Here is an 11,214-nt window from a genome sequence, read left to right on the forward strand (position 1 = left end):
ATGCATCAGAGAGTTGGACAATGACTAGGGAGGACAGAAAGAAAATTGATGCCTTTGAGCTGTGGTGCTGGAGAAGAGTATTGAATATACCATGGACTGCCAAGAAAACAAACAGGTTCATCCTAGAGAGCAGTAAACCAGGCTGCTCCTTGGAGGCAAAGATTCTGCGGCTTCGTCTGACATACTTTGGCCATGTTACAAGGAGAGACAGGTCTTTGGAGAGGGGCATCATGCTGGGTACAGTAGAGGGACAGCACAGGTGGGGAAGACCCTCTATGAGGTGGATTTATTCAGTGACTGGGGTAATTGGTATGGGTGTGTCAGAGGCAATGCGATTGGCACAGGATAGAGCAGGGTTTAGGGCTGTTGTACATAGGGTCTCTATGAATCGCAAACGACCCAACGGCATGTAACAACAACAAACAACAACCCTTTCCTCTGCCCATCAAATTGTGTGAAACTATGATTATCCCTCACCCATCCTGCCCCTTCTGCTCCTACCCTCCCCCCTTGAATCCTCATACTCATTTTACTAGTTATCTTTCTATTTCTACAATAAAGGCCTTATACAGTATTTATCCTAATGCGACTCAGTTATTTCATTTAGCATAATGAACTACTCTCCATCCCAAGCTATGTAGTAATTTTTTTAAAATAATTTCTCATGTATGCTGTGTAGTAGTCCATTATGTGAATGTACCACAATTTCTCAATCCATTCAATTGGACATTTAGGCTGTTTCCATGTTCTTGTGTTAGTGAATAATGCTGCTATGAATATGGGTGTGAAAATCTCTGTTTGTGGCTCAGTCTTAATTTTCTTAGGATATTTCAAAGCAGAGGAATAGCTGGGTCTTATGGAATTTCTATATTCAGCTTTTAGAGGAAACAAAAAACTTCCAGAGTACCATTTTATAATCCCACCAACACCGTGTAAGAGTCCCTATCTCTCTATCTCCTCTCCAACATCTGTTACTTGCTGTCCTGTTAAATTTTGCCACTGCTACTGGGATGAGATGGTGTCTCATTATGGTTTTGATTTACATCTCTCTTATGAAGGAGACCTCAAATAAGCAAAGGACATTTTAAAAATAAGAATGATGTGGGAGGCATAGTATTCATTCCTTGATCTCAAAACCTGGTACACAGCTTTTTAACAAAAACAGCATGGTACTGGTACAGTGCAGGCACATAGACCAATGGAATAGAATCAAGAACTGAGAAAGTAATCCATCTATGGTTAATTGATATTCAACAAAAAAATAAAACCTATCATATGGGGAAATTACAACCTCTTCAATAATGGTAGTGTCAAAACTTGACTACTAACTGCAGAAAGCTAAAGCAAAATGTTATGAAACATTTCTTCATGGACCTATTGGCCCTCTAAATATCTTTCTCTGTGAAAGGTCTTACCATGTCTTTTGCAAATTTTGTGATTAGGTTAACAGTAGGATTCTGTGAACTTTTTTAATGAGCCCCTTATCTGAGATGATATTGACAAAGGGTTTTTCTTTTCACTCTGTTAGAAAATGTTTTTGATGCTCACAGGTATTTTATCCTCTCCTTATTTTGTATTTCTGACTGTATTTGTCAGCCTTTTTTATACCATGAGCTTGACCTCCTAATCTTGGTCCTACTTTGTCTCTTATGGTTTTTATGGTTGTGGGATTTACTCCTTTGTTTCTGAACCACCATAAGTTAATTTTTGTGTATGGTGAGACTTGTGAATCCTACTTCAGCCTTTTGCAGGTAGTAGTCTAGTTCTACTAGAAGAACAAAGAGGTTTGTCCTGAAAAGGGTGAAACTGGGCTGCTCATTGGAGGCAAGGATTCTGAAGCTGTCTGACATACTTTTTGGGCATGTTTCAAGCAGGGAACAGTCCTTGGAGAGGGACATCATGTTTGGGAGGATGGAGGGACAGCACAAGAGAAGAAGACCCTTGATGAGATGGATCAATTCAGTGATTGGGGTAATGGAAGTAGGTGTGTCAGAGATAGTAAGTTTGGCACAGGATAGAGTAGGGTTTAGGGCTCTTGTACATGGATAGGGTCGCTATGAGTCACAAGCAACTCAATGGCACATAACAACAAAGCCAGCTCCATTTGTTGAAGAAGTTGTTGTTTCCCCATTCAATATATTTTGTTTCCTTGTCAAATATCAGTTTACCTTAGATACATGGATTAATTTCTGGGTTGTCGATTCTATGCCAGTGGTCTATGTGCCTGACATTATACCAATACCATGCTGTTTTGGTTATTACAGCTGTGAAATAGGTTTTGAGACCAAGTAGTGTTATGTCTTCCACTTCATTCTTGTTTTTCAAATGTCCTTTGCTTATTTGATCTCTTTTTCCTCTCCAAATAAACTTGTTGATTGTTTTTTCTACCTCTTTGAAAAATGAATTTGGTGTCTGTATTGGGATTGCATTAAACATGTACATTGCTTTTGATAAGATGGTCATCTTTAATATATTGAGTGTTTCTATCCATGAACAGGGAACATTTTTCCATTTGTTTAATTCTTTTTTGTGTGTCTTGCAAAAATGTTTTGTAGTTTTCTTTGTAAAAGTCTTTTGTGTTCTTGTTGATTGCCTTTGAGTTGAGCAACCCTATGAACAAAAGGCCTGCAGCCTTTCTATGAGTATCAACATTTATCAAAGTTCATAGAGTTTCTGGAGGCATGTTGTTAATTGCTTTCTTGGTTTCCTTCTCTGAATTCTCTTTGTTACTGTGGAGGAATCTTTTATATATTGATCTTGTATCTTGCCGCTCTAATAAATTAATCTAACTCTAATGTTCTTCTGTTGAGTCCTTGGGGCTTTTGTGAACACTATCATTTCATCTGCATATAACCATCTAGTCATATAGCCATACTAGTTTATATAGCCATACTAGTTTATATAGCCATCTAGCCATATAGTTTAGCCATCTCTTTTCTGATCCGGACACATTTTATTTCCTTCTCTTGTATTGCCCTAGTAAGTACTTACAGTGTAATACTGAATAGGAGTGGTTACAATGGACATGTTTGTCTGGTCCCTGTTCTCAAGGAAAATGCTTTGACTCTTACTAGATTGAAAATTATGTTGGTTATTGGTTTTGCATATATTCTTTTCACTAAGTTGAGGAAATTCTCCTCTATTTATATTTTTCTGAGTATCAGGAAGGAGTGTTGGATTTTGTCAAAGGTTTTTTCTGCATCAATTTCTAGGATCATGTGGTTCTTACTATTTGCTCTGTTGTGGTTATTAATAGGGAGCTCTAGTGGCCTAGTGGCAAGAAGCTGTGTTGCAATCCCAAAGGTATGTGGTTTGAATTTACCAGCTGCTTCACAGGAGATGTATGGGTAATCTCCTCCCATGCAATAAACTGTCTCTAAAAACCTGTTGGAGGGTCAGCCATGGGTCAGTTCCAACTCTACAGTACACAACAACAACAACAATGTGATGAATTATAGTGATTGTGTTTATTACGTTGAACCATCCTTGCATACCTGTTATGAATCCCACTTGGTCATGATAAATTATTTTCGAGATATGCTGTTGGATTCTATTGGTCAACATTTTATTAAGGATTTGTGCATCTGTATTCTTGTGAGATATTGGTCATAGTTTCTTTCTTGGTAATATCTTTGCCTGGTTTTAGTGTTAGGGTTATACTTGCTTCATAGGATGACTCTGGGAATGTTCCTTCTTTTTCTATTTTTAAAAAAATACTTTAAGAACAATTGCTGATAGATTTTCTCTGAATGTTAGGTAGAATTCAGCCTTGAAGTCATCTGGTCAAGGACTTTTCTTGTGGGAGTTCTTTTTTTGTAATGGATCTGTTCGAGTGTTCTATATCTGTGTGTGTCAATTTGGGTAGGGCATGAGTACTGAAAAATTTGTCCATTTCCTCTAGGTTTTCAAATTTATCAGAGTATAGCTATCAATAGTATTCTGATATTATCGATTTAATTTCATCTGGTCCTGTTGTGATGTCACCTCTATCATTTCTTAATCTGTGTGTTCTCTTTTGTTTCTCTGGTTCAGTTTGCCAGTGATTTGCCCGTATTATTAACCCTTTTGAAAAAATGGCTCCTATTAAGTTTCAATTTTTTTTTTTCTGTCTTCTATCTCATTGAATTCAGCTCTTGGCCTAATAATTTCCTTTATTCTAGAGGCTGTGGGATTACATGGCTGTTCTTTTTCTATTTAATGAAGCTGTTGAGTTAGATCATTGATTTTTCTTCTTTCTTCCTTTTTTTAATGTGTGTGCCTATTGCTTTGAATTGCCCCCTGAGGACTGACTTAACTGAATCCCAGAGGTTTTGGTATGCTGTATTTTAATTTTTATTTCTTTTAAGGAACTTTTTTATTTCATTGTTTATTTCTTTTTATGTTTTTTTAAATACTTATTTTTAAAAACTTCAAATACACTGTTTTTCACACCAGATTATTTCCATTTTCCTCACCCCCCCTATCAAATTATACAACCCCATGATTAATCACTCCACTCTCACAGATCCCCAACCATTGGCTTCCACATCCCCACTGCCTTGGATCCTCATAATCATTCTACAATAATGGTACAACCCAATCATGTTTCAGCAGAGAATTATTAAGCTTTAACATTAGTGGATTTGTAAGCTTTACCCTCCTAATTTCTAGTTTTGTGGCATTATGGTCTGAGAATATACTTTGTATTATTTCAACAATTTTTAATTTGTTGAGGTATGCTTTTTGTTTTAATATATGATTGATTCTGGAGAATGTACAATGTGCACTTGAGAAGAAAGTAAATTGAATTTTAAGTTGGTGCATTACTCTAATTACATCCACAAGGTATGAGTTAACCAATTTTATAGCTTAGATATTCTGCATTCTTGTTAGGTTTCTTTTGAGTTGACCTATCCTTTGGTGATAGTGGTGTGTTGAAGTCTCCTACTTAAAGTATTTCCTTTCACAAACAAGTTGTAGATGACCATTTCCCCACATTCCCTCTAATGTAAATTGTTATCTCTCTGTGTGCTATCCATTATCTAACCTGCCCAAGGCAGAAAGAAGAACAGTCTCTTATCTTGAAATTTACAGCCTCAAAAATCTAATGGAAGACCAGTTGTGAATTGATTCTAAATCAACAGCAATGAGGTAAAAAAGGTTTTGAACTCTATTACCTATTTATCTTCAACTATTGCATTGGAATCCCTAAAAATGTTGGGTTTTTCCCCTTCTTCTTCTTCTTCTTCTTTTCCTTTTGGCTTGGATCTTTCTCATTTTCTTAACTCCCTCATCCTCCACTTACCTAATTGTGCCACCCTGTGATTTCTCCCTGCCCATCATCATCTCTCTGTCCCCACCCCTTTCCCCCTTGGATCTCCACACATGGTTTACTAGTTATCTTTCTGTTTTTACAATTGTCCTAAGTGGTATTTATCCTTGTGAGTCTGATTTAGTTCACTCAGCATAATTCCCTCCAGTCTCTCCAAAGGTAGGTAGTAATTTCTAAAATCATCACTTCTGCATGTGAATGTACCACAATTTCTCAACATTCAGTTGTGGTTAGACATTTGAGCTCTCTCCATGTTCTTGAGATTGAAAATATACTGCTATGAACATTGGTGAACAAATCTCCATATGTGTCTCAATTCTAATTTTTTTATCCTAGGTGTGTGTCTTGACCCACCCCTTTCTCTGCTTCCACTAGCATTCCCTTCTACTCCCACCTACTTTATCCAACACCTCTCTCTCCCTGTCCAGCCCTTAATATTTTGGCTTATAGCTCAAGCTTTCTGGATTTCTATGATTCTGAATTCTTCAAGCTGCTGCCAGTTTTTTCTGCTGTGGCCAGCACCTTTTGAGTTTAGGAGTCTGTAAGTTGAAATATCAAGTACTAGTATTAGGGAAGGAGGGAAGGCTTTCTATCTCAGATGGTTCTGAGGAAAATTCTTTGCTTTAAAATTCTGCTCCAGGATTGATTTCTTGTGGCTTAGGGCTGCTTCTCTTCACTTGTAGTATACTGTAGTCACAATGGAATAGTTTCCAAGGGGAGGATGATGTGTCCAGTAGATATGGTATATAATGGGGTTTTTGCAGCCCTTGGGCCCCAAAGTTTGAGAGATATTAGCTTTGGCCCGTGGGCTTCTGGGAATTATAGGTATACTTGTGTTGTGGAGAGTCAGGTGAATCATCAACAGAAAACTGCCTGAAGTGCAGGCTAGGTTTAGAAGTGGCTGCAGTACTAGGGATATTATAGCTAATATTGGATGGATCTTGGTTGAAAGCAGGGAGTGCCAGAGGAATGTCTATCTGTGTTTCATTGACCATACAAAGGCATTTGACTGTGTGGATCACAACAAACTGTGGCTGACTCTGAGAAGAATGGGAAACCCAGAACATTTGGTCATGCTTATTAGAAACGGATACTTGGACCAGGAGGCATTCGTTGGAATAGAGAGAGAAAATACTGCATGGTTCCATTTTGGGAAGGTTGTACACCAGGCAAGTGTCCTATCTCCATACTTTTTCAATCATTTTCAAATGCAGGAAAGTTTATCCAAGAGGCTGGGCTTTATGGTCCTGTGGCATCAGGACTGGAGGAAGACACAACAACAACCTGTGTTATGCAGATGGCACAACCTTGTTTGCTGAAACTGAGGGGGACCTGAAGTGCTTGTAACAGGAGGTCAAGAACTGCAAACTTCAATATGAATTGAAGCTCAGCATAAGAAAACAAAGATTCTCAGCACTGAGCAAATTGACAATATCATGATAGAAGTATCATGGTGAAGAGATTGAGATAATTAACAGCTTTAGTTTGCTTGGCTCCACAATCTGTACTCTTGCTACCAGGAGCCAGGAATTTAAGACAGGAGCTGCATTTGGAAAGTCTGCAGTCAGGGACCTCTATAAAGGACCAAAGAACAGCAATGTCAGTGTGGAGACTAAGGTATGTCTAATCCAGGCCATAGTCTTTGCAATTACTTGCTATGCATCAGAAAGCTGAACAATGACTAGGAATGATAGGAGAATTGATGCCTTTGAGCTGTGGTGTTGGGGAAGAGTATTAAATATACCATGGACTACTAGGAGAACAAACAGGTTCTTCATAGAGAGGGTGAGACCAGCCTGCTCCTTGGAGTCAAGGATTCTGAAGTTTCATCTGACACACTTTGGACATGTTGCAAGTCAGGACCAGTCCTTGGATAGGGGCATCATGCTTGGGAGGGTAGAGGAACAGCAAAAGAGAGGAAGACCCTCGATAAGACAGATTGACTCAATGACTAGCGTAATGGGGGTAGGTTTGTCAGAGACAATATGATTGGCACAGAATAGAGTAGGGTTTAAGGTTACTGTGAGTTGAAAGTGACTCAATGGCACAACAATAACAACATATCCCTAGGAGTGGAAAAGATGAATCTTATGGAATTTCTGTGTTCAGCTTTTTGAAGGAACATCAAAATGCCTTCCAGAGTGTTTGTACTATTACACAGTCTTACAACTGTGTATAAGAGTTTCTATCTCTCCCCATCCTCTCTAACATTTATTACTTTCTGTCCTGTTAAACTTTGTCTTTGCTACTGGAGTGAGATGATATCTCATGGTGGTTTTCAAATGTATACCTTATTGCTAGTAATTTTTAGCATTTCTTCATGTGTCTTTTGGCTATCCAAATATCTTCCTCTGTGAAAAGTTTTCTCTTAATTGGTGCATTTAACCCCTTCATATTAAGTGTGATTATTGACACGCCAGGTTTTATTGTTGCCATTTTGTTTTGTTTCTGGTTACTGTGGTCCATCATTTTTGTTTGGTGTCTCTATGTCTTCCCTTAAAAGTTCTTATATTTTTTGTCTTGTTTTCACAAATTCTTTAAGTTCCTTCTTTTCTGCAAAGGATGCAATTTCTCTTTTATATTTGGTACAGGATCCTTAGTTGGCAGTTGTTTTCTTTCTAATTTCTGTTAGAAATATGTCACCCCATTGTCTTCATGCTCTCATAGGGATTTTTCTTCTAGAGACTCTTCCACAATTTTTTCAGTGATTTTTCTGTCACTCTTGTGTTCTGGAATTCCAATCATATGTATGTTTTTTCTGTTGATGTCATCTCACATGACTCTGATAATTTCTTAATTTTCTTTAAGTCTTATCTCTGATTTTTCTTCTAGTTTGTTTCCATTGAAGTTCTTGTCTTCCACCTCACTGATTCTGTTACATCTATTCTATTCAACATTTTTATCCCTCCAATGTGTTGGACACTTCTTCCAATTCAGGCTTAACATTCTGCAATACATTTTCATGTTATTTCCAGTACTGTTTTGGCTGTACTCTCTCTGTCTTGTGATGTTTTCTTAAAGTTTTGTAGCTCATACAGTTTCAATTATTTCTTCCATGTTTTGCAATTTCTCCCATAGTTGTGTATGTTCCTCCTCATTAATGTGTTTCTTCTGGTTCCCTGTCTCTGTAGTATCCACTTTCTTAACATCTTCAATTCTTTTTTCCATCAATTGCACCTTCTTCTGAAATTTTTCAAGTTCATCAATATATTCTTCTAGGTCTCTGCCTCTGAGGTATTCACTTTGCTTCTGACTTCCATTCTTTAATCCGTCATTTTTTACTTTATTCCATAGCTGTTTGAATTACTCCATGTCAATATATACCTTATGCCTTCCTAATTCTGGCATATTCATTGGGTCTGCAATATTCTCTGCCTTTTTATTAGAAGGCTTAATGTTTTGTTGGGTTTTTTTGGTTTTGTATTTTTTTAAAGATCAAGGATTTATTAAGTCATACATGGAAAACATAGTGCTAATTGCATTAACAAAAAGATCAATGTGAAAACACTCCACAATTCTGCAACTGTCAATTAAAAAAATTTTGTTCTAGTGGTTGAAAGGTCCACAGCTGCGTCCGGCCAGCGTGGGAGGTGCCTGACACATCAGCGCTGTGCTGGCCAAACAGCAGCCCCGGACCTGGAGAAGCAGGGGCAGGAGGTGTGTCCAAGTGGGCGAGGTAAGACAGAGGGTCTGTAGTCAGTTACAGCATCCTCACCTGGCAGGACTGTGACGAGGAGGAGGGGCACGGTGTCAGGAGGTCTAAAGATTAGAAAAAGGGTGGCAACACGGGATCTTGACACCTAGTTACTAGGAGACTAAAGAAAGAAAGAAAGCACTTCTCAGCGTTGAGGAAAGTAACGTGGCACGAATGCACTGGACTCGTCTACGCAGAACGGACTTCTAATGCATCATCAGAGAGGTTATAATACAAGGAGACATGTTGCTCATTGGGGTGGTCTAGAAGGGAAGCACTCACTATGTCAGCATCTACAGGAATGGCCAGCCAGGGGTTAAAGGCCCAAGGGGGCGCGGGCATCTCGGAACACTGACACCACTGACCTGTGTGCCCTTGTGTGGATCTGACAGAATCCCCTTGCCCCCCTTCCACGCGTAACACCGTTTCACTGCAGGACGTGTGTTCGATGTACTGTAAACCAGCCACCACTCGGGATTGTGTCAAAATACTGTCTTCAGCCTCTGTTGACTCAGGTGTTGCCCATGCCCACCCAGAATATCCCAGGAGACGCCTGGGCCTCCTGGTGGGGATATCCCTGAAGGCTAACTAATGGTTCGGAAAATGTCACTATGAAAGCAGTCACAGAGGGGTGAGTGCCAGGCTCCATCAGGACCCGTGGTCAGTGTTAGAGTTAGCGCGGGATGAATTAGGGACCGTTAATGGCAATGTCTTGTTAGGAGGCTGGACTGTGAGGCATTTGGGATCAATCGCAAGTGGCTGCCTCTCCTGACATCAGGAGCTACAGTCTTTAGACAGAGGGCTTCCCAGCAGTTTAGTGCTTAGTGTTTGCAGCACAACAATGCAACTTAATTCACAGGAGATTTTGGCAATTCATCTGAGGTAGAATAGGTGGGGGCTTTAGAAAAATAAGGCTTTAATAAGGCTTGTAGTTTAGGGGCTAAATTTTAACAGAATGTGAAAGTTCTGACCTCTTACATTCAATAGTACTTTGAAATTACTGATTGGTTCAAGATGGTTTTATGGAAAAACTAATCTATAACAAAAACTTGACATTAAGTGTGAAGGCTTCACCATTTTGTTTTGAGCAAAGCATACGAAGGGTCGGGGTGGGCGGGCGGGCTGGGACGTTTACAGCAGTAGGCATTTTCTCTTCCTCTTCTTGACGGGGGGTGGGCACAGGACGGCTCTGATGGCTTCCTTGAACACTGTCTTGAGGCCTCGCTGCGTGAGTGCTGAGCACTCGAGGTATTTGACAGCACCGAACTCCTTCGCCATTGCCAAGCCCTGCAGGTAGGTGATAGGGGTCAGCTTCTTCTCTTTGAGCTTCTCGATCGTGCCCTTGTCATCCCTCAGATCAAGCTTTGTCCCCACGAGGATGATGGGAGTGTTGGGATAATGGTGTCGCACCTCAGGGTACCACTTTACAGGAACATTTTAGAATGATGCAGGGCTCACCAAGGAAAAGCAGATTAAGAACACGTCTATTTGCGGGTAGGAGAGGGGGCGCAATCGGTCGTGGTCTTCTTGTCCAGCTGTGTCCCATAAGCCCAGGTTCACGGGTTTTCCATCGACCATAACATTGGCAGAGTAGTTGTTAAAGATGGTGGGGATGTACTCTCCAGGAAAGGCATTGGTCGTGTAGCTGATGAGAAGGCAGGTCTTACCAACGGCTCTGTCTCCCACCACCACACACTTAATGGCCTGCCTCTGGGCCGCTCGCACTGGGGCGAGAAGCGGCTGTTGAGAGGCACGGCGGGCGGGTGAGCGCGCGGGCAGCTGCTAGCGGCGGGGTGCAGGGTGCCTGGACCTCTGTCCACACCGACTCGCGGTCAGCGGCGAGAAAGCTTAATTTTTATTTCACAATATTTGAAGCTGCTTGCTCCTTTCTTGACTTTGTATGAAGTTTTCTTGGTAGGTGCTAGACTTTTTCTATTGTATCTGTGTAAGTTGTTGACATTTCTAAATTTCTGGTGGTCTTTGTTCACTGCTGTTGTTGTTGTTGTTGTTATGTGCCGTCTGTTGAGTCGCTTGCGACTCATAGCGACCCTATGTACAACAGCCCTAAACTCCGCTCTGTCCTGTGCCAATCGCACTGTCTCTGACACTCCCATTCCAATTATCCCAGTCACCAAATCAATCCACCTCATAGAGGGCCTTCCTCTCCTGCGGTCCCTCCACCCTCCCAAGCATGATGTCCCTCTCCAAG

The 11,214-nt window shown here is 40.4% G+C and overlaps 1 protein-coding gene and 1 pseudogene across 1 annotated transcript in view; one reads left to right on the plus strand and one right to left on the minus strand.

Annotated features, from left to right (window-relative positions):
* The window catches only part of VSTM4 (V-set and transmembrane domain containing 4), a 315,580-nt gene that overhangs the window by 231,451 nt on the left and 72,915 nt on the right, over window positions 1-11,214 (plus strand). The window lies entirely within an intron of this gene.
* LOC102869806 overlaps window positions 10,137-11,214 on the minus strand; it is a 55,743-nt pseudogene continuing 54,665 nt past the window's right edge.

Source organism: Elephantulus edwardii, unplaced genomic scaffold (genome assembly GCF_000299155.1).
Source record: "Elephantulus edwardii isolate Elephantulus edwardi_28Jun2011 unplaced genomic scaffold, EleEdw1.0 scaffold00213, whole genome shotgun sequence".
In the NCBI taxonomy this organism is placed as follows: domain Eukaryota; kingdom Metazoa; phylum Chordata; class Mammalia; order Macroscelidea; family Macroscelididae; genus Elephantulus; species Elephantulus edwardii.